At 36.2% G+C, this 24231-nt stretch overlaps 1 protein-coding gene across 1 annotated transcript in view; it reads right to left on the reverse strand.

Moving 5' to 3' along the window:
• LOC149744292 (ectodysplasin-A-like) overlaps positions 1-24231 on the reverse strand; it is a 29405-nt gene continuing 5174 nt past the window's right edge. The window contains exon 2 of the mRNA XM_022561060.2: positions 1-24231. This exon is cut by the window's right edge and continues 4332 nt beyond it. The gene's annotated coding sequence lies outside the window, so the exon portion shown is untranslated.

The following is a 24231-nucleotide window of genomic DNA, read 5'->3' on the forward strand; positions in this document are numbered from 1 at the left end:
TCAAAATGTCAAATGACTTTCTCTACTTATAATTAAAAAATTTTTTAAATAACAAATAAAAAAGAGAATAAAGGTTTGGACAATATCAAACATGACAGAAAGTGAAACATGATTACAAGAACCCCATTAAATTTTGCAATGTAGGGTGGGATAGGGAGGGTGGAAGGGAGGGAGACGCAAGAGGGAAGAGATATGGGAACATATGTATATGTATAACTGATTCACTTTGTTATAAAGCAGAAACTAACACACCACTGTAAAGCAATTATACTCCAATAAAGATGTAAAAAAAAAAAAGAATTTTGCAATGTGGAGGTCATTAGTGACCTTAGGAAAAATAGATTCAGTGATGAGGAGGGCACAAAAACCTAAACATACGAAAATGAAGAATCAATGACTTTTACAATAGCCAGGACATGGAAGCAACCTAAATGTCCATCGACAGATGAATGGATAAAGAAGATGTGGTACATATATACAATGGAATATTACTCAGCCATAAAACGGAACGAAATTGGGTCATTTGTAGAGACAAATGGACATAGAGACTGTCATACAGAGTGAAGTAAGCCAGAAAGAGAAAAACAAATATCGTATATTAACGCATGTATATGGAATCTAGAAAAATGGTACAGATGAACCTATTTGCAAAGCAGAAATAGAGACACAGATGTAGAGAACAAACGTCTGGACACCAGGGCAGGAAAGGGGGTGGTGGGATGAATTGGGAGATTGGGATTGACATATATACACCATTAGGTATAAAAGAGATAACTAATGAGGACCTGCTCTATAGCACAAGAAACTCTACTTGGTGCTCTAAATGGGAAGGAAATCCAAAAAGGAGGGGATATGTGTATACACATGGCTGGTTTACTTCACTGTGCAGCAGGAGCTAGCACAACACTGTAAAGCAACTATACCCCAATTTAAAAAAAAGAATCAATGACTTGTTAACATGTAGACAGAAAGTTTATTCCATTCCTTTCAGAAGCTTGACTATTAAGAGAAATGAGAAACAGAGTAGTTTGGGTGAGATGTTGGATCAAAGAAAGTTCTTCCCTACCATGGCGAGATGTGAACATGATTATATACTAAGAAGAAAAAGGCATTTGAGAGCGTTCAAAGATACAGGAGGGAAAGAAAATGACTGATATAGAAAGGATCATTGAAAAAGTGGGAGGGAGAGGATCCAAAGCCTAGGTGAAAGGACTGGTCTTGGACCAAAGGAACATACTTTCTCTATGGAGATAGGAAAATAAGAGTGGGTGCAAATGGAGTTCAGCCTGTACGTGTTCCAGTGAGTGAGGGGAATAGAACACCTACAGTTTTGGGGGCTTTGTCAAGGCAGGGAGAACTAGGGACAAGGAGTCAAGAGACTTGAGGGTGATTCCAAGAGGGTGATTGGAGTGATAGGTAAAAGGATCTAGAGAGGTAAGATAAAAAGTCAAGCCAGGTCCAAAAGAGAATGTAAGCTGGTTGACCTTACATCATGTGGCCACTGCTCTTCAGTTTTATTGGGGTAATAAAGAAGAAAGACCAGATCCTTTTGGCTTCTTTTGTGGAATACAGGCACCGGATTTCCCATACCACCAAAACTACCCAATAATGGAGACGGACTACTCCAAAAGGAAACTGCAGTACTATTAAGAAAAGGAAATGGAACCTGGGTAGCCAATAAATAACAAATGAACCATAATTTCATATCATATGGTGGCATACTATCACAAGAACTGTTGTTAGACAATATATAGACCAAATAAGTACGGTCAACGGGCTCTAAGCTTCTACCCAAACACACCCTCCACTCTACTATCTCTAAGTCTTTGTTCATGCTGTTCCCTCTGCTCACAATGCTAATTTGCAATTTCAGCTTCTCTCTAATGTCAGGGGCTTATTTTATCTTTCTATCTCCTACGATGCCATGTAGAGTGTCTGGCATGTCATAAATGCTGATTTGAGGTCAGATGAAATAGAAAAAAAATCACTAAGGGCTAAGTGATCAGGAAAGGCTTCACAGGAAAGTGAAATTTAAGCCTGTCCTTAAAGATGAGGAGTATTCTACCATCAAAAAGAGAATTTTAACAGGAGCGATGATACAAGTGACAATGAAAGTAGGAATATGCAGTAAGAAAACCAACCTATATATAACTGGTGGTTTCTATTATGAATAGTAGATAATGCTGGCAAACCAACATTGATGTGGGTCTTGAATGGCTAGCTAAAGCATTTGGACTATATTTATTATGCCAGTGATTCTCAAGGGGAGGAACAGGGTAAGAAAAAGGGGGAGGGGGAGCAATGGGGATTCAATTTAGCTGCAGTGATAAAATTGCTAGTGTTAGAAGAGATCTTATAGGTCACCAACTTCAATTTCCAACATTCTACAGGTAAGGAAATTGATAGCCAGAAAGGTGAAGTGACCTACCTAAGGTGACCCAACTTAACTAGGGAAGAACAACTAGGCTCATACCTGGGACCAGAACCCCTGCCTCCCAATTTCCAGTCTAGTTCTCCTTCTACCACATACGGAAAGAAACTATCACATGGCCAGGCTGAAAGAAAGCATTTGCAAATATAAAAAAGAAGTACAAATAAAAGCATGTAACTCGAAGAATCGCAATGCCATCAACAATTCTTGTGAATTTTTGTCAACAGATGGGACAAATACATGGAATATATAAGGTAACAATCAGAATAAACGTTTTACACAATTAAGGAGACAAAAAGACATTTATCAATAAGCCCTCTAAATAATAACTGGACAGTTTTATATTTTTTACATATATTTGTATTTGATCCTCAGAAAAACATTGTGAAGGAGATAGGGAAGGTATTACCTTTCCCATTTTACTATTAAGGACATTGAAATGTGCTAATTGGCTAAATGAAGAGCCAGAATTCATTCCAGTACTCTTTCCACAAGTTCCCGGACAATACAAATCTCTAAAACAGACCAAAACATGCATGAGGCAACTCTGGTTTCGAAGGTGGAAGCAAGGCTTTGTGAATGAGCAGATAAAGGCAGGGGCTGAGAAGAAAATGAGTTAATTGAAAGTGTGAAAGAGTACTTTATGAAATAGTAGTACTACTTAGTCTTATGTTTTTATCCGTACGAACCGAGTAATTATTTGTTTAATTAAATAATTTAATGGCACAAATTTCAGTCTATATACACATTGTCTGTGGTTGGTTATAATGTCATTATCCTCAGGTCACAAACCATATGCTTTGTGAGTCATGCTAAAAGATGGGAAAAACTCTGAAATTTCTTTTACTGGCATGATGTCAAAAGGCAAAATTATATTAACTACACAGCTGTGATATATAACACAATGTTTCCCAATGAATAGAATTCTAGTGTTTAATAGTTAAATGCATACAAACACAATCAATTTCTCTTGCTCTCTCTCTCTCTCTCTCACATACACAAATACACACACATACGTACACTCACAACAGGTGCACACGCACCTAACCACAACTCTGGCTTTTCCCTAGGCCTTTATTATTGGAAACACTGGTATATTTCGTGTTATACAAGATATGGAGAGCCCTTGCCTTAAGTGCTTACCCATATTTACACATTAAATGAGATATTGTTAAAAATACAAACAAGGTCAAGGTTAGGGAACTCTGATATATGATGGAGAAGGGCCTTTGACTTGAAAGGAAAATACGGTATGGAGCCTCCCATGACCTGGCAAATCAGTTAGAATCTGAAGGCCAAGAAATTGAGGTACCTTTACTATCATGTGGGGGAGATTAATTCCAAAGCCATTGTAAAGGCAAAAACTTGCTGGGTTGAGGAAATCAAGAAGTACATAGCAGGTCAAAGTGGAATATGAATGCCTGCTATATGGAAGGCTTTTAAAGATGTGAAGGAAGGAAAGGAACTACAGGTGGAGGCTCTAGGGTCCAATATGCCTTCTGTGAGGGTGTTTAACCTTAAGCAGGGCTCTAAAAGAAAAGAAGCCTTAGTGACAGACCCCATTAAAAATCACCCGATCCTTAAGGTAGCATGATATTCCCCTCAATAAATGAGTACAACTGTGTTTTAGAGTCCAATATTAGGGAGAATGTTTTAATATGTTAAGATTTACTTTCATATTTAACTAAAGGAGTACAGATCAGTATTGTAGAAGATACAAAGAAGTATAACACTCAGTCTCTGCCTTCGAAAACCTTCCCATCTATTTGAGGGAACAAGATAACCTACAACATAACGTAGTGTCAAATGAGGGGTTTAGAGAAGTGCTGAGATGGGTAGGCAAGGAAGAATTCACTTTAGTGGTAAGGTTTAAGTTGAGCTGTGAAGACCTGAAGGGATCGGAGAGGCAGGTTGGAAGAAAGGACATCCTACTTTGGGGAATGGGTAAACAAAGGCCAGAATGTGAGAGACCTATGAATGGACCAGTCTGGATGGAACAGGATTCAGATGCAGAGTAGCAAGAAGAGTGGCAGAGCAGCTCAAGCCCGAATACAGAGGGGCTTAGAATGCCAGGTTAAGAAGTTTGAAGAGTGGCAGTATGGAGACACAAAAGATTTCTGAGGAGGGGTGACATGACAAAGTGGCACTTGAAGAAAAGTAATCTAGCTGAGGTGTGCATATGGAGTAGAGAATAAAGCAACTCTCAACTGGACAACCACTGCAGGAGTGAGGTAATAAGGAACTGAGGCAGAATCACAAATTTTCTTGGTTGGGAGGGACCTTGAAGATCATCTATGCCAAACACAACCAGAGTAGTTGCAGAGTAACTGGAAAGGAAGGGAGTAATCAAGAGATATCATGAACAGTATAAATCAACCCCACAGAGTATGAATCAACTTAGCAATTGATTGCCAAATACGAGTAGCAAGGGAAAAAGGGAAGTGAATAAAAAAGCCTCCAAAGTTTCATGCCTGAATGATTGAGAGAATGTGTGCTGGGGTGGGGGGTGCAGAGAGGGGAAGAATGGAGATGAGTCCAGTTTAACTTATTGAATTTGAGATGTCAGCTGGAAATCCAAGCAGAAACAAACTGCACCAAAAGGAATTGTTTAACATCATTAAGAACAACGTAGGTTTGTACTCCTTGGTTGACTCTGTTAGCTAAATCATCTTTAAGGAATAGAATCCCCACTAGCAGTGTGTCTTGTACATAATACGAACTCAGTGTAGGCGTGGTTGAGTCACGGGAACTCATGAACTATGCCCCTCTTCTTTCTTCCTCTCAGTCTGACTAACCATGACAAGTGTTAAGAACCTTCTTCCACAAAAAAAACAAACAAAAACACCTTCAGTTTCCCCAGACTAAGCATTTAGACTACACAGCAAAAGTGCTTTAGAAGCATGTAATGCTTCTAGGCACAGAGCCATGTGGATTGATCCAAAACCTTACAAATGTTCAAGCTATTGCTGCCCCTGTAGACCACTGGCATGGCAGGATGCAACGAATAACAACCCACAAACCACAAAATAAAATTCAGAAGTAGTCTTTTGAAAATCAATTTCATTATGGCTGTTTAGTTTCAACACCTGCTGTATGCCATCACTCCAATAAAAATTACTCTTCATCACTGAAGTGCAGGCCCATTGACAGGTGGATGTGCATGGGGAAGTTTACTCAGCAGCCTATAATTTTAAAGTAATTCCAGCAGCTAGCAGCAGGGGAGTCCCCATGAAGCCATAGGAGACAAGGAACCACCCTCCTCCCTTGGCTATTCCAAGCACACAGGACTATTATCTGGCTGAGGAATTGGCAATTGAGATCCCTCTCTTCCCCCAAAGACACAGAGTTTATGAATTGATTTCCCAAATGGTATTCTACAGAGATGTTCATTAAGCATCACGGTCCAGTAGTCTTCAAAGGTAGTATCACAGATAAAGACCTAATGATCCGTAACAGGGGAGCTGAAGTTAGTCACAGGGAACCAAATGTTATCTCCTTTATACTCTTTCCTTCATTTCTTCCTTTACAGCCTTAGTTCTCAAGTGAAATGAGCATCAGCATCACCCGAGAAGCCTTTCATCCAAACAGTAAATGCTCATGGTCCCACTCTAAAAATTCTGATGACATAAGTCTGAGTGTGGTCAGACACATGTGCATTTTGAAAAGGTTCCCTAGGTAAGACTAAGATGCACTCTTGGTTAAGAACCACTGCAATAGATGATCTGTATAATATATTTTAACCCTACAATTCTGGAAAAGATTCTTAGTAGAACTTGGGAATAGCTAGCTATTTCAGACAGAGTGAGTAAGAGAAAGAGAAACAGAGACAGAGGTCATTCTGTGCCAAGATTCCTGATTACTGTATGCCCACCTTAATGCAAGTAGCCATTGGGCCCATATGCACTCTGGCTTCTAACCATACCAAGCCATGCACAATTCCATGAGTCAAAGATTCTCACCCTAGAGTGCACACCAGAATCACCTATAGAGCTTTAGCTTTTTAAAATTACACATGACCAAATCCCCACCCCTGGAGCTCCTTACCGAGTTGATTCTGGGTTGGTGTCCTGGACACATCGATTAGGGGGAGATAGATCTCAGGGTAATTGGGGTGAACAGTCTTGAACATTCTCTTCCTCTAAAGATAGGTAACAGAAACAACCAATACCTCTTACACACTTATTGACCATATTCTATGTGCCTTACACTTTTAAAAATAACAGCTTTATTGAGATATAATTCATGTGCCATAGAATTTACCCATTTGAAGTGATTCAGTGATTTTTAGTAACTTTACCAAATTATATAAGCATGCTATCTCTTCCATCGTTTCCTTTCCTTTCAGTTCCACTGCAACCACCCTGACTGTGGTAAATCAGTTTTAGAATATTTTCATCCCTCCAACAAGCTCCCTCAATAAGCTCTCTCATGCCTATATTCACTTAATCCCCATTTCCTCCACCAGGTATCCACAAACTTAATTTCTGTCTCTACATATTTGCCTATTCTGGACATGTCACATAAATGGAATCATGCATTATGTTTTTTTTGTGGCTGGTTTCTTTCACTTAGTGTAATATTTTTGAGGTTCATCCATGTTGTAGCATGTATCTGTACTACATTCCTTTTTACAGTTGAATAATATTCCATTGTAGAGAATATTATGCCTCATTTTGTTTACCCATTAGACATTTGAGTTGATCCACTTTTTGGCTATCATGAATAATGCTGCTAGGAACACTTGTGTAGAGGTTTTTGTGTGAACATATGTTTTCAATTATCTTTGTTATATACCTAGGAGTAGAATTGCTGGGTCATGAGGTAACTTATTATCTATGTTCACTTATTGAGGAACTTCCAAACTGTTTTCCAAAACAGTTGCATCATTTTACATTTCCACCAGCAGTGTATAAAGGTTTCCACTTCTCAACACCTCTACTTCTTATTGTCTTTTTCATTATAGCCATTCTAGTGAATGTGAAATGGTAACTCCATTGTGGTATTTTTTTTAAAATTTTTTAATTGAGTTATAATTGACATACTACATTGTATTAGTTTCAGCTGTACAACATAATGATTTAATATTTGTATGTACTGTGAACTGATCACCACAGTAAGTCTAGCTAACATCTGTCACCATACATAGTTACAGAAATTTTTTTCTTGTGATGAGAACTTTTAAGATCTACTCTCTTAGCAACTTTCAAATATGTAACACAGTATTATGAACTGTAATTGCCATGCTGTACATTATATCCCCCATGACCTATTTAGTTTATAACTGGAAGACTGTACCTTTTGACTGTCTTCATCCATTTCACCCACACCCACCCTCTGCCTCTGGCACCCGCCAATCTGTTCTCAGTATCTTTGAGCTTGTTTTTGTTTGGATTCCACATATCAGTGAGATCACAACGTATTTATCTTCATTCTGGTTTTTTTGTTTTTTTTCTTTTCATTCTGGTTTTAATTTGCACTTTCCTGATGGATAATGATGTTGAGCATCTTTTCGTGTATTTTTTATTTAGCCATTTGAATATCTTTTGTGCTGAAATATTTGTTTCTTTTGCCCATTTTTAAAATTTGGATTACCTTCTTATTATTGTATTCTAAGAGTCCCTTGTAAGTTCTGGATAAAAATTCTTTATTGAATATTTGTTTTGCAAACATTTTCTCCTAGTCTGTCACATTTATGTACTAATGTTTCTTTTGAAAAACAGAAGTTTTTATATTTTGATGAGGTCCAGTATATCAATTTCTGTCTTTTTTGGACTGTGTTTTCAGTGTTGTACCTAAGAAATCCTTGTCAAGCCCAAAGTCTAAAAGATTTTCTCCTATATTTTCCTCTAAAAGTTTTATTGTTTTGGCACTTACCTTTGAGCCTATCATACATTTTGAATTAATTTGGGGGTACAGTGCATAGTGAGGGTCTATGATGATCTTTTTGCATGTGGATGTCCAAATGTCCCAGGACCATTTGTTGAACAGAGTATCTTTTCTCCCAGTGAAATCTTTGTACATTTGTCAAAAATCAGTTGACCATAAATGTAAGGGTTGTTTGTAAACAAATAATTCTATTCCATTGATCTATATGCCTATCCTTAATGCCAGTACCACACTGTCTTGATAACTGTAGCTTTACAGGAGCTGAGTTTTCTGTTCCCTGAATATGCCACGTTATCTCTCACCTCCAAGTCTTTGCACATGTTAATCCTTCTGCCTAAAACAGTCTTATCATAGATAACTCTTACTTAATTTTTCAGGTCTAAGCTCAGAAATGCTTTGTCCAGAAATCATTGCTTGATTTCAAAAGTCTGGGTCAAGTACTCCTCCTTCATGCTCCAGATCTTATGATTAACGTTACCATTGCATTATCATATTGTATTATAATCGCCTGTTCACTTGACTGTAAACTCTATGATAGCAAAAATCCTCTCTAACAAGTTCAACAGTTGCCTCTTCACTGCTTTGTACAGTGCCTGATACATAGGAGATGATCAATACCTATTGAAGGAATGATTAACCGATTCTGCTTCTAGTAATGGAAGACTAAGTAATTCAGACCAAATTTCCTGCTGAAAACAATAAGAAAACAGGGATAAAATATACATAATACATATATTTAAAGGCATCCACGTTTTAACAAAGCAATGAAGTATTATGGAGCCAAGATTCAGGATAAAAGGAAAACTCAGAGAGGCTGTTTTTCTCCCCAGATCATTGGCTCATCACAGAAGAGTCAGCTTAGAGACAGCAGAGCTTTTGATAGGCTCATGGAGCTAAAATAGCAAAACTAGGAATTCAGGGCCCATCATGAGGGGGAACCATAGAAAAACCCTCAGATGTTCGGTTCCAACTGAGAAAGGAAAGATACTTAAAGGAAGTCTAAAATAAAGGACAGCTTCAAATTATCTCAGTCTCAAATTGGATTAAGGTAATATGGGATTGTTACTACCCATAACCACCTGCCAGAAGTGAACATAAATCCTTTCTGGATAAAAATGAAAACAACTGAGGCCTCGAACCATCTCTACTATAGTTTTTCATATAAAGTGTCTGCCACTCAACCAAAACTAACCAGGCATTTGAGGAAACAAGGAAAAGTTATAGACCATCAAGAGAAACAATAGACAACAGAAATATACCTTAGCTTCCCTGGTGGCACAGTGGTTGAGAGTCCGCCTGCCAATGCAGGGGACACGGGTTCGTGCCCTGGTCTGGGAAGATCCCACATGCCGTGGAGCGGCTGGGCCCATGAGCCATGGCCGCTGAGCCTGCGCATCTGGAGCCTGTGCTCCGCAACGGGAGAGGCCACAACGGTGAGAGGTCCGCGTACCACAAAAAAAAAAAAAAAAAAAAAAAAGAAATATACCTTAAAAGGATTGAGATAATAGAATTATCTCAATTTCAAATTCTTATGCTTAGTAAGTTCAAAAAAAGAAACGACTAAATGATAAATTATGGCAAAGAAATGAACAGTATTTTTTAAAAGAACCAAATGGAAATTCTAGAAATAAAAAATATATGTGAGAAGTGAAATTAAGAGTTCAGTGGGTGAGTTTAACAGATTAGACAAAGCTAATGAATCAATGAATTGGAAGGTAAGTCGGAAGAAAATATGCAGAATGAAATACAGAGAAAAGAAAGGATGGAATTTAGAAAAAAGTTGTTTAAGAGACATCAGAGACAGAGAAAATTTCTTAAAGAGATTGTAACTGAATCTTAAAAAGAGTAAAAAGAGAATAAAGCAGGAACAACATTTGAAGAGATAATAACTGAGAATTTTTCAAACTGACAAAAAACAATAAAGCCACAAATCCAAGTTCTTTGAACCCCAATGAAGATAAATACAAAGAAAATCACACTTAAGCATGTCATGGTAAAATGACTAAAACCCAAAGATAAATAGAAACATCAAAAGCAGCACGAGAAAAAGGGCACATTACCTTCAAAGAGGCAAATATAAAATTTTCAGCTGACTTCCCAGAAGAAATAATAGCAGCCAGTAAGAAATGACAGGGTATCTTCAAAATTTTGAAAGAAAAATAACTGCTAACCTAGAATTCTATACCCAGTAAAAATGTCATTCAAAAATGAAGGTGAAATAAAGACATACTTTCAGACAAACAAACAAACAAACAAAATCAACAGCAGAAACACATTAAAAAGAATGTTAAAGGGTGTTATTAGGCAAAAGGAAATTATCCCAGACAGAAGCTTGGGAAGAAAAGAAGGAATGAAGAGTAAGGAAAAGGGTAGACATAGGGGGAATCTAAATGAATATTGACTATAAAACAATAACAACAATGTTATGTGCAGTTTAAATTATATAGATAATTAAATTACAAAACAACAATAGCATATAGCTAGCAGGGGGTAAATAAGGCCTTTTCACTGTATAGGAAGAGGTCAAAGAACTAATTTATATCAGAGTATAAGTCAAGAATGCATGTTGTGCGGCTTCCCTGGTGGTGCTGTGGTTGAGAGTCTGCCTGCTGATGCAGGGCACACGGGTTCGTGCCCTGGTCCGGGAGGATCCCACATGCTGCGGAGCGGCTGGGCCCATGAGCCATGGCTGCTGAGCCTGCGTGTCCAGGGCCTGTGCTCCACAACGGGAGAGGCCACAGCAGTGGGAGGCTCGCGTACCGCAAAAAAAAAAAAAAAAAAAAGAATGCATGCTGTAATCTTTACTAAGCCAATAGTAAAAGAATGTATATCTACAAAGTTAACAAAAGATTTTAAAAAGTGAGTAAAAAAATCCAAAAGAATGCAATAAGGAGAGAAAAGGTTCATAGAACAGGCAGGATAAATAGAATGCAAACAGTGTGTGGCATATTTAAAGACAATATATAATTAATTCCACTAAATGAAAATTGATTAAATGTGCCAGTTAAAAGAGACAGACTGAATTAAAAAAGGAAATTATGTCTGTTTACAAGAGATGCATTTAAAATATACATAAAAGTTAAATATTTTAAAGATGGAAGATATATCATGTAAATGGTACCCAAAAGAAAGAAGCAATATTAATATCAAACAACGTAGACTTTAAGGTAATATGCATTACTAGAGATAAACAGGGACATTTCATAATAATAAAAGGTTCAATTCAACAGGAAGATATAACAGTACTAAATTTGTATGCACCTAATAACATGACCTCTAAATGTATGAATCAAAAATTACCAGAACTAAAAGAAGACATGGATAAATACATAATTATCATGAGAAATTTTTATTTCATGTATTCGGTTTACTGGATTAAAATAGAAAAGCATCAGGAAAACATATCAGCTGAACCTGATTAAATTTTTTTAAATCTCAGAAAATTCTCTTCCATCTACTCTTATGAGTTCTCTCAACTTTTATATCATGAGAGATTTTTAACACAAATATCTCAGCAACTGATAGAACAGGTAGACAAATGCTTGATACATTTTGATACATGTTTGACACTACAGGACATATATTCTTTCAACTACACACAGAGCATTTATAAAAATTGACGATATACTGGGCCATGAAGTTCCCATGAATAGCAAATACTTTAAATCATACAGAGGTGTCCTCTAACCACAATGGAATTAAGCTGAAAATCAATAACAAAAAGATTTCCATGTTTGGAAATCAATAAACAAACTTAAAAAGACTAAAGAAGAAACCACAATGGAAATCAGAAAATATTTTTGGTACTGAATAATGAAAATACAGTATATCAAAACTTATATGACATGCTAAAACTGTGCTTAGAGAAAAATTTATATTCTAAAATGCATATATTAGAAAAGAAGAATGATGTAGGCATCTTCTCAAGAAATTAATAAGAGTTTTTTAAACCAGCAAATTAAAGCCAAAGAAAGTAGAAATAAGAAAATTTAAAAGATAATAGCAGAAATTAATGAAATAGAAATCAAACAATCCATAGTGTGAATCAACTAATAAAACAATAAATTCCTGGAAGACTAACCAAGAAAAAAGAGAGCATACACTAATAATCAATATCAGGAATGAAAAGGGGAAAACACTACAGATCATACAGATTAGAGGTTAATGGATTAAACACACTATAGTACACAAACTACCAATACACATATCAACTTGCATGGATCTCAAGGGCATTATACTGAGTGAAAAAAAGCCAACCTCAAAATGTTAACATACTGTATGATTCCATTTATATAATATTCTCAAAATCACAAAATTATAGAGATGGAGAAGAGATTAGTTGTCAGGGGTTAGAAATAATAGGGAGTGGGAGATGTGAATAGAAGGGACAGCACAAGGGATACCTCTGCAGTGCTGAAACAGTTCTGTATTTGGCAATGATGGCTACAAAAATCTATATGTGATAAAATGATAGAACTATACACATACTTTATATCTACATAAATTTCCTGGTTTTTATATTGTACTATAGTTACATTAGATTTAACCAAAGGGGGAAACTGGCTAAAGGATCCACATGATCTCTTTGTAACACCACTGTAAGAGTCCTCTGAATCTATAATTATTTTAAAACACAGTTTTAAAAACAGGTAATGATAACCACAATGAGAAAAGACTTCACACCTATTAGGATAGTTATTTTCAGAACTATATAAAACAACAAGTGTTGGTGAGGATGTGGAGAAATTGGAACACATGTTGGTAGGGTATGGAATAAACTGTGCATTGCTTGTGGGAATATAAAATAGTGCAGCCACTGTGGAAAACAATTTGACAGCTCTTCAAAAAAATTAAACAGAATCACCATATGATCCACCAATTTCACACAAAAGAACTAAAAGCAGGGACACATATACTTGAACACCAATATTCATAGCAATATTATTCACAAATGCCAAAAGACACAAACAACCAAAATGTCCATCAACAAATGAACAGATAAACAAAATATGGTGTACACACACACACACACACACACACACACACAAACACAGTGGAATATTATTCAGCCATTGAAAAGGAATAAAATTCTGATACATACTACAACATTGATGAAATAACACAGACACAAAAGAAGAAATATTGTATGATTCCACTTATATGAGGTATCTAAGATGGGCAAAGTCAAAGAGACAAAGTAGAATAGAGGCTACCAGTGGCCACAGGTAGGGGGAAATAGGAATTTACTGTTTAATGGGTATGGATTTTCTGTTTGGGAGGATTGAAAGAGTTCTGAAAATAGAGAGTGATGATGGGTACACAACATTATGAATGTACTCTATACCATTGAACTGTATAGTTAAAAATGGTTATAATGGTAAGTTTCATGTTATGTATACTTTACCATAATTAAACAAAAGATAAGCAAGGATATCATGAAACTCTTTATGTGAATAAATTCAAAATTTTTGCTAAATAAATTTCTAGAACACAAAACTTACCAAAACTGAATAAATTCAGAAAATCTGAAAATCTTATGTCTATTAAGATAGCAAATCTAGAGTTTAAAATCTCCCCTTCCTCCACCCAAAAAATTCCAGGCCCAGACGCTTCAGTACATTTGAGGAAGAAATATTACTAATATTACATAAACTCGTACAGACAAAACATAAAAAAGAAACACTTTCAACTAATTTTACAAGAACATTTTGACCTTGTCCAAACCTGATGAGGAAGGAAAATTACATGTTAATCTCAATCATGTATATAGATGCAAAGATCCTAAATGAAGTTTTAGCAAACCAACTCAGCAATATATAAAATAAATAATACATTACATTTAGGACAACTGAAGAAAAGCTGGGAAAAAGAAAAACAAGCAAACTTGAATACTGAGGCAATCTCAAGCATCTCTTTATGTTGATGATATAGTTTTATAAGGAAAATAAATATTCAGATGATCAGAAATATATACAACTAAATGAAATCAAGAAAAAGAAATAACTATGCATTTCAAACAGAATTATGATATTATATATCAATGCTTAGAATGGACCTAAGGTAAGTGCTGAATGTAGCGAAAAATAGGACATAATGTAGACTGTCACCCACTGTAAATGTTTGCAAATGGATATTCTTTAAACAAACAGGATTATTACAGGTGATTCTATATGAATGTCAAAGCCTTAATTTCTAGGCTTTGCATTTTGTATATGAGAAGAAATATGACAACCTGAGTTAATTATAAAATAAACTGAAAGTCCTAAATAAGTAAAACATCAAGACTAAGTATGGTTTATCCCACAAGTGCAAAGTTGGTTTAACACCACATTAAAAGAATAAAGGGAAAAAATCATATAATTATCTCAATAGATGCAGGAAAACCATCTGATATAATGCTATATCCATTCATGATTAAAACAAAACTCTCAGTAAACCAGGACTAAAAAAGAACTTTTAAATTGATAAAGAACTAGAAAAAACTTAAACAGAAAACTACAGCAAACATTATACCTAAAGGTGAAATGTTAAACACTTTTACCTCTTAGACTGGGAATGGGACAAAGATGCCTGCTATTACTATTTCTATTCAACACAGTTCTGAAGGTTCAAGACAGTGCAATAAGGTAAGAAAAACATGTTTAAGTATACATATTGGAAAGGAAAAAATAAAAAAACTTGTCATTTTTCACAAACAGTGTGATAGTGTATATAGAAAATCCACAAGACCTACAGATAATTTATTGGGATTAATAAATGAGTTCAGGGCTTCCCTGGTGGCGCAGTGGTTGAGAGTCCGCCTGCCGATGCAGGGGACACGGGCTCGTGCCCTGGTCTGGGAAGATCCCACATGCCACAGAGCGGCTGGGCCCATGAGCCATGGCCACTGAGCCTGCGCATCCGGAGCCTGTGCTCCTCAACGGGAGGGACCACAACAGTGAGAGGCCCGCGTACCGCAAAGAAAAATTAAAAAAAAAAAAGCGTTCAGCACAATGCTGCATACAAAGTCAATATATAAGCTATATTTCTAAGCATCAGCCAGAAGCAATTTAAAAATGAGATTTCAAAATGATATGGTCCCAGGTTGGTTTTCCTGTGAAGCAGACTGGGAGACATAGATTATCAAGCATGACTTTTATTAGGAAGTGCTTTTGGGATCAACATATGTGTAAGAGGAAAAAAGCAATCCCAAAAAGACCCTAGCCCAATTCATAGGTAGCTCTGGAGCTGGTATGGCCCTTCAAAAGTTTCTGGATTTGGGGAGGAAGGGGCAAGCCTTTATACCTCCTCATTAATCAGGCACTGACTGGATGCGGGATGCCCTGGAAGGAAGCATCTCCTTGGGTGAGACAATTTTCTTCCACCAAGACATGGATTGAGGAAATGGATCACAGCATCAACTGCAGGTAACATTTTAAATGGCTTCAAAAATATCAAATACCTTGGAATAAATCTAATGAAAGGTGTACAAGAGTTCTACATAAAAAACTATAAAATATTACCAAGAAAAATTAAAGACCTAAATGAATGGAGATATATACCATATTCACAGATTGGAAGATTCAATATTATAAAGATATAAGTTCTCCCTAAACTGATTTTTAGATTCAATCCAATCAAAACAAAATCCCAGGAGGGTTTTTTCCCTTAATTTTATTTTACTCTGGTTAGAACACTTAACAGGCGACCTACCCTCTTAACAAAATTTTAAGTGTACAATACATTATTGTTGACTATATATATGTTCTACAGCAGATCTCTAGAACTTATATTGCTTAAGTGAAATTTAATGCCTGTTGATTAGTAACTCCACATTTTCTCTCCCCACCCCCAGCCCTAGGAACCACCATTCCACTCTTTGATTCTATAAACTTGACTACTTTAGATACCTCATATAAGTGGAATCATGCAGTATTTGCCTTTCTGTTTCTGCCTTATTTCACTTAGCATAACATCCTCAAGGTTCATCCATGTTGTCACATGTGGCAGAATTTCCTTCATTTTTAATGCTGAATAGTATTCTATTGTATGTATATACCACATTTTCTATATCCATTTATGTATCAGTGGACATTTCTATTGTTTCCACATCTTAGCTATTGTGAATAATGCTGCAATGTACATGGAAGTGCAAATGTCATTTTGAGATCCTGATTTCAAAGCTTTTGAATAAGCATCCAGAATTAAGATTTCTGAATTGCATGGTAGTTCTGTTTTTAATTTTTTCAGGAACCTCCATACTGTTTTACACAGTGGCTGCACCACTTTACATGCCCCCCAATAGTATACAAGGGTTACAATTTTTCCATATGCTTACCAACAATGCCTTTTGTTTTTGTTTTTTGATCATTGTTATCCTGACAGGTGTAAGGTAATATCTCAGTGTGGTTTTGATATGCATTTTCCTGATGATAAGTGATGCTGAGCATTTTTTCATATATGTGTTGAACATTTATATGTCTTCTTTGGAGAAATAATCTATTCAAGTCTTTATCCCATCTTTCAATCAAGTTATTGAGACTTGTTTTTTGCTATTGAGTTGTAGGAGTTCCTTATATATTTCGGAGATTAACCCCTTCTCAGATATATGGTTTGCAAATATTTTCTCCCATTCTATAGGTTGCCTTTTCCCTCTGTGGATTGTTTCCTTTGCTGTACATAAGCTTTGTAGCTTGATGTAGTCCCACTTGTTTATGTATGGTTTTGTCACCTGTGCTTTCGGTGTTATACTCATGAAATCATTGCCAAGATCAATCTTATGAAGCTTTCCCTGATGTTTTCTTCTAGGAGTCTTACAGCTTCAGGTCTTACGTTTAAGTTTTTAATTCAGTTTGAGTTGATTTTTGTGAATAAGGTTCCAATTTCATTCTTTTGCATGTGAATATCTAGTTTTTCCAACACTATTTGTTGAAGAGACTATTCCCCACTGTATTCTTGGCACTCTTTTCAAAGATCAGTTGACTGTATATGTATGGATTTATTTCTAGGCTCCCTGTTCTGTTCAATTGGTCTATATGCCTGTCTTTATGCCAGCATCATACTGTTTTGATTATCATAGCTTTGTAATATAGTTTGATATCAGGAGTGGGATGCCTCCTGCTTTGTTCCTCTTTCTCAAGATTGCTTCAGGTATTTGGGGTCTTTTGTGGTTCCATACAAATTTTAGAATTGTTTGTTCTATTTCTTTGAAAAATGCCATTGGAACTTTGATAGGAATTTCACTGAATATGTACATTGCTTTGGGTAGTATGGACATTTGAACTATATTAATTCTTCCAATTCATGAACATGGAATGTCTTTCCATTTGTTTGTATCTTCTTTAATTTCTTTCATCAATGTTTTGTAGTTTTCAATATATGTCTTTTGCCTCCTTAGTTAAGTTTATTCCTACATATGATATTCTTCTTCATGCTATTATAAATGGGATTGTTTTCCTAATTCCTTTTCAGATAGTTTATTGTTAGTATATAGAAATGCAAGTGACTTTTGTACGTTGATTTTGTATCCTGCAACCTTACTGAATTTATCAGTCCGTGTCATCTGCAAACAGGGACAATTTAACTTCTTCCTTTCTGATTTGGATGCCTTTTACTTTTTCTTGCTTAATTGCTCAAGCAACAACTTCTACTATATCTGTTCTATATCGGTGAATAGAACAGATGAGAGTGGCATCCTTGCCTTGTTCCTCATCTTAGAAAAAGAGCTTTCAGTTTTTCACCATTGAGTATGATGTTACCTGTGAGCTTTTCCTATATAGCCTTTATTATGTTGAGGTACTTTCTTATTATTTCTGGTTTGTCGAGAGTTTTTATCATGAAAGAGTGTTGAATTTTGTCAAATGCTTTTTCTGCATCTATTCAGTTAATGTAGTTTATCACATCAATTGACTTTCATATGTCGAACCATCCTTATATCCAGGAATAAATCCCATTTGGTCATAGAATATGATCCTTTTAATATGCTGTTGTATTCAGTTTGTTAGTATTTTGTTGAGGATTTCTACAGCTATATTCATCAGGGATATTGGCCTGGATATTGGTAGCTTTCTTTTCTTTTGGTGTGTTTGTCTTACTTTGGTATCAGGGTAATGTAGATCTCATAAAGGGAGTTTGGAAGTGCTCCTCCTCTTCAATTTTTTTGGAGGAGTTTGAGAAATGTTGGTGCTATTTCTTCTTTATATGTTTGGTAGAATTCACCAGTGGAGCCATCTGGTCCTGTGATTTTCTTTGTTGGGAGGTTTTTGATTACTAATTCAATCTCCATACTAGTTATAGGTGTGTTCAGACTTTCTAATTCTTCCTGATTTAGTCTTGGTATGTTGTATGTTTCTAGAAATTTGTTGACATACAATTAATTGTTCACGGTAGTCTCTTATGATCCTTATATCTTTGCCATCAGTCTTAATGTCTTTTCTTTCATTACTGATTTTGAGTCCTCTTTTTTTGTATTTAATCTAGCTAAGGGTTTATCAGTTTTGTTTATCTTCTCAAAAATCCAATTCTTAGTTTTGTTGATTTTTCTACTTTCTATTTTGTTTATTTCTGCTCTAATCTTTGTCATTTCCTTCCTTCTTCTAACTTTGGACATTGTTCTTTTCCTAGCTCCTTGAAGTATAAAGTTAGGTTGTTTATATGAGATTGTTCTTCTTTTTAAATGTAGACATTTATTGCTATTAACTTCCCTCTTGGTACTGCTTTTGCTACATCCCATAAGTTTTGGTATATTGTATTTTTGTTTTTGTTTGTCTCAAGGTATTTTCTAATTTCCTTTTTGATTTCTTCTTTGACCCAATGGTTGTTAAAGAGTGTAGTGTTTAATTTCCACATATTTGTGAATTTTTCAGTTTTCCTTTGGCTGTTGATTTCTAGTTTCATTCCACTGTGTTCAGAAAAGATACCTGGTGTGATTTTAATCTTTCTAAATTTGTGAAGAGCTGTTTTGTGATCTAACATGTTATCTTTCCTGGAGAAAGATATGTATGCTTGCAAAGGATGTGCACTGTGCTGCTGTTGGATGGAATGTTCTGTATATTTTTGTTAGGTCCATTCACTCTATACTGTTGTTGAAGTACTCTGTTTCCTTATTGTTCCTCTGTGTAGATGGTCTATCCATTACTGAAAGTGGGGTATTGAAGTCTCCCATATAATTGTATTACTGTCTATTTCTCCCTTTGATTCTGTCAACGTTTGTTTTATATATTTAGGTTCTTTGATATTGGTGCATATATATTTATAATTGTTATATCTTCCTGTTGGATTGACCCTTTTATGATTATATAATGTCCTTTGTCTCATCTGAGTTTTTGACTTAAAGTCTATTTTGTCTGATATAAGTATAGCCACCCCTGCTCTCTTTTAGTTACCATTTGCATAGACTATCTTTTTCCATTCTTTCACTTTCAGCCTATCTGTGTCCTTAAATCTAAAGTGAGTTTCTTGTAGAAAGTATATAGTTGGGTCTTGCTTTTATCTTTTTAGCCACTCTATGTCTTTGACTGAGGGAGATTTATCTATTTACATTTAAAGTATTTATTGATAGGGAAGGATTTACTATTGCCATTTTGTTGCTTCCTGTTAGTCTTGAGAGTCTTTTGACTGTATTTCCTCTCTTGCTGTCTTTCTTTTTGTTTTGTTGATTTTTTTGTATTGATAAGATTTGATTCTTTTTCTTTTTTGTAACTTCTATAGGTATTTTTTGTGGTTACCTTGGGATTTAAAATATCTTGTAACAGTCTATTTTAATCTGATAAGAACTCAAGTTAAATTGTATACAAAAACTCTACATTCTAGCTTCTTCCCCATACACACTGTGTTATTTTTCCCACATTTTACATCTATTTATATTGTGTCTTTTAACATATTTTTATAGTTACTTTTAATACTTTTGTCATTTAACTTTTATGCTAGAAATAAAAGTGACTTACCCACTACCATTACAGTAATATAGTATTCTGTATGTGTCTATATATTTATCTTTACCAACAAGTTTCATACTTTCTTATACTATCATGTAGCTGTTTAATATCCTTTCATCTCAAGTTGATATACTCCCTTTAGCATTTCATGTAAGGCAGGTCTAGTGGTGATGAACTTCCTCAACTTTTATTTGTCTGGGAATATCTTTATCTGTCCTTACTTTTGACAGGTATAGTATTCTTGGTTGGCAGGGCTTTTTTTTTTTCCCCATCAGCACTTTGATATATCACCCCACTCCCTTCTGGCCTGCAAGGTTTCTACTGAAAAATTTGCTGATAGTCTTTTGGGGGTTCCCTTGTATATGAAAAGTTCCTTTTCTCTGGCTAGTTTCAGATTTTCTCTTTGTCTTTAACTTTTGACAATTTAATTATAATATGTCTTAGTGTGGACTTGTCTGGGTTTATTTATTTAGCAGTGTCCTTTAGGCTTCTTGAATCTGGTTGTCCATTTCCTTCTCAAGATTTGGATTGTTTCCAGCCATTAATTTTTTTGAATAAGCTTTCTAGTTTTCCCTCTCTTCTCCTTTTGAGATTCCCCTACTGCCCCTATTGGTCCACTTGATGGTGTCCCTTAAGCTTTTTCACTCTTTTTCATTCTTTTTTCTTTTTGTTCCTCTGACTGAATTATTTCCAGTGACATTAGTTCACTGATACTTTGTCTTGCTTTATCTAGTCTGCTGTTGTATCCCTCTCATGAGTTTTTCAGTTCGATTAGTGCTCTTTAGCTCCATGATTTCTGTTTGGCAGTTTTCAAATATTTTCTGTATCTTTGTTGAAATTCTCACTTCGTTCATGCATTGTTCTATTGATCTTGGTGAGCATCTTTATAACACTTACTTTGAATTCTCTGTCAGATAAATCTCATAACTGTTTCATTAGGGTCAGTTTCTGGAGACTTAATGTGTTCCTTTATTTGGAATTTCTTTGCTGATTTTTCATCTTCCTTTACTCTCTATGTTGGTGTCTGCATATTACACAAAGCAAGTACCTCTCCCAGTCTTCATGGACTGACTAGCCTTGCACTGGAGAGTTAGCCTAGTCAGAGATTCTGAGGGCCTCTAACAACTCTTTCCCTCCCCAGGGAGAAGCAAGAAGCTTTGGTTTCTTTCTACTCAATCTGTGCTGAAGGGGGGGAGCTATGGCATTTACCAGTCCAAAATGCCATTTCCATTCTCTTCCACATGGCTGGACTGTGCTGGATGCATCAGAGCTCCAAGCCTGGCAAGACAGATGCCAGTTCTTTGGGCAGTCCCAGAGAAATTTTGGCACTGAATGCACAGATCTACTCTTCCATCTCCAGGAATAAGCTGAAAGCTGGAATGTTTCATCCACTCACTCTATACTGAGCAGGGGGGAGGATATATGGTATCTACCAGCCCCAACCATTGTCTTGTTCTCCCCCAGGAGGCTAGAATGTGCTGGATCACTTAAAGCTCCTAGACTGGCAAGTCAGATGCCAGTTCTCTGGGCAGCCCTGGAGAAGTTGGAGCACTAGATGCACAGATAAACTCTTTCCTTCCCCAGCGGAATGTTGAGAGCTAGGATTTTTTGTCTTCTTGCTCTGTGCTCAGCAGGAGGAAAGATCTATGGTGTCTACAAGCCCAAGCCACCATCTCTGTTCTCCCCTAGGGAGATCCATCAGATTTCTAAGACTGGCAGGACAGAAACCATTCCTCAGAAAACTTGGGGTGCTAGATGTGTGAATCAATCCCTTCCCTCCCTAGGAGAAGCTGGAAGCTAGGGGCTCTCTTCCTTATCATATGGTGCTGTGGTGGTGGCAGGGACTCTGGTGAGAGGCTGTCTCAAATCTCCCTACTGGCTTCAGTGTGTCCGGTTTCATGTTTTCCCTGGGTACAGGAGCCTTTCAGTTAGTTCCTGGATTTCTCACAAAGGGAATTTGTCCATGAATTGTTGCTGAATTGGTGTGTTTGTGGGGGAAAGGATGGTCCAGGACTTCCTAATCCACCATCTTGCTGATGTTATTCTCTTAAGAATTACATTTTTTTTTTTTTTGGTCAGATGTGACTAGCTGATTCTGAAACAGATACAGAAAGGCAAAGGGCCAAGAACATCCAAGATACTTTTAAAGAAGAGGAACAAGGTAGAAGGCTATCAAGAGCTTATTATAAAGTCCAATAATTAAGACTATGGTATTTGTGCAATGACAAATAAACTCATAGGGGACTTCCCTGGTGGCACAGTGGTTAAGAATCCGCCTGCCAATGCAGGGGACATGGGTTTGATCCCTGGTCTGAGAAGATCCCACATATTGCGGAGCAACTAAGCCCACGTGCCACAACTACTAAGCCTTCACTCTAGAGCTCGCGAGGCACAACTACTGAGCCCGCATTCCACAACTACTAAAGCCTGTGTGCCTAGAGCCTGTGCTCCGCAACAAGAGAAGCCACCGCAATGAGAAGCACACTCACCGCAACAACAGAAAGCCCACGTGCAGCAACAAAGCCCCAAACGCAGCCAAAAATAAATAAATAAATTTATTTTTAAAATAGACTAACAGAACAGAACAAACAATTCAGAAACAATCTGACACATATGTAGACACTTGGTTTATGACAAAGGTGACACAATAGAGAAATGGGGAGGAAAAGACATTCCCTATAATAAATGGCACTGGGTTGAATATCTATATGGAAAAGACAAAACTTGGTCCCTGTATCTCATCATACACAAAAATCAACTTCAGGTGGACTGCAGATCTAAATGAATGGCAAAAGCATAAAGCTTCTAGATGATAATATGGGAGAATATCTAACTGCTCTCAAGGTAGGAAAATACTTCTTAAATGGAACACAAAAAACCCTAGCCATAAAGGAAAATACTGAAAAACTAGACACATTAAAATTTAAAACTTCTGTTCATCAACGGATACTATAAAGAGATTTGGGAAGGGTTTGCAACCAAAAAATTCAAAAGTGGTTCATAGCCAGAGTACATAAAAAATTCCTACAAATCTATAAGAAAAGAATGAACAACCCAATAAAAATGTGCAAAAGACTTGTATAGGCACTTCACAAAAGAAGATAACCAAATAGATAATAAACATATGAAAAGAAGTACAACTGCATTAGTCTTCTGAGAAATGCCAGTTAAAATCACAATGTGATATTACTACAAACCCACCCACCAGAATGGCTATAATTTAACGAGTGATAATAACAAGTATTATCAAGGATGTAGAACAACTAGAATTCTCATACATTGCCAGTGGGAATATAAATTGGTTCAATCACTGAGAAAAGTTGTCATTATCCATAAATTTGAAAATATGCATTCCCTATGACCCAGAAATTCCAATCCTAGGTATACACCCAACAGAAATTCAAGTACACATAACCAAAAGACATGTATAATAATATTCATAGTACTGTTATTTATAATAACCCCAAACAATAAACAATCCAAATATTCATTATCAGTAGAATGAATAAACTGTGGTATATTCAAACAAGGGAATAATATACAAAAATACAAATAAAAAACTACAGCTGCATGCAACATCATGGATATCAAAAAACATAACATCGAGCAAAAAAAAAAAGCTCCCCCCCAAAATACATACTATTTGATTTCATTTATATCAAGTTCAAAATGGGCAAAACTAATCTATCATGTTAGACATCAGGTCAGTCATTCACTTTGGAGGAGGATGGTATAGTGATATGGTGGGGGTTTTGAGATGCTATTTCTGTTTCTTGACCTGAGTTCTGGTAACATTACTGTATTCACTTTACAGTAATTCATCCAGTTGTACAATTATGATTTGTGACCTTTTCTGTATGTATGTTACACTTCAATAGAAAAGTGGGGGGAAAAGAAATGAAGAGCTAAGTGATGGGTATTTATAGACTAGTCAGATAAAACTGGTCCTCTATGAGGGTCACCCTGCAGGCAACGCAAGTGGTTTCTCTTGGTCATGTT

This window comes from Delphinapterus leucas, chromosome X (assembly GCF_059928025.1).
Source record: "Delphinapterus leucas isolate spDelLeu-1000000601 "Yukka" chromosome X, BTC_Dleu_Yukka2, whole genome shotgun sequence".
NCBI lineage: Eukaryota > Metazoa > Chordata > Mammalia > Artiodactyla > Monodontidae > Delphinapterus > Delphinapterus leucas.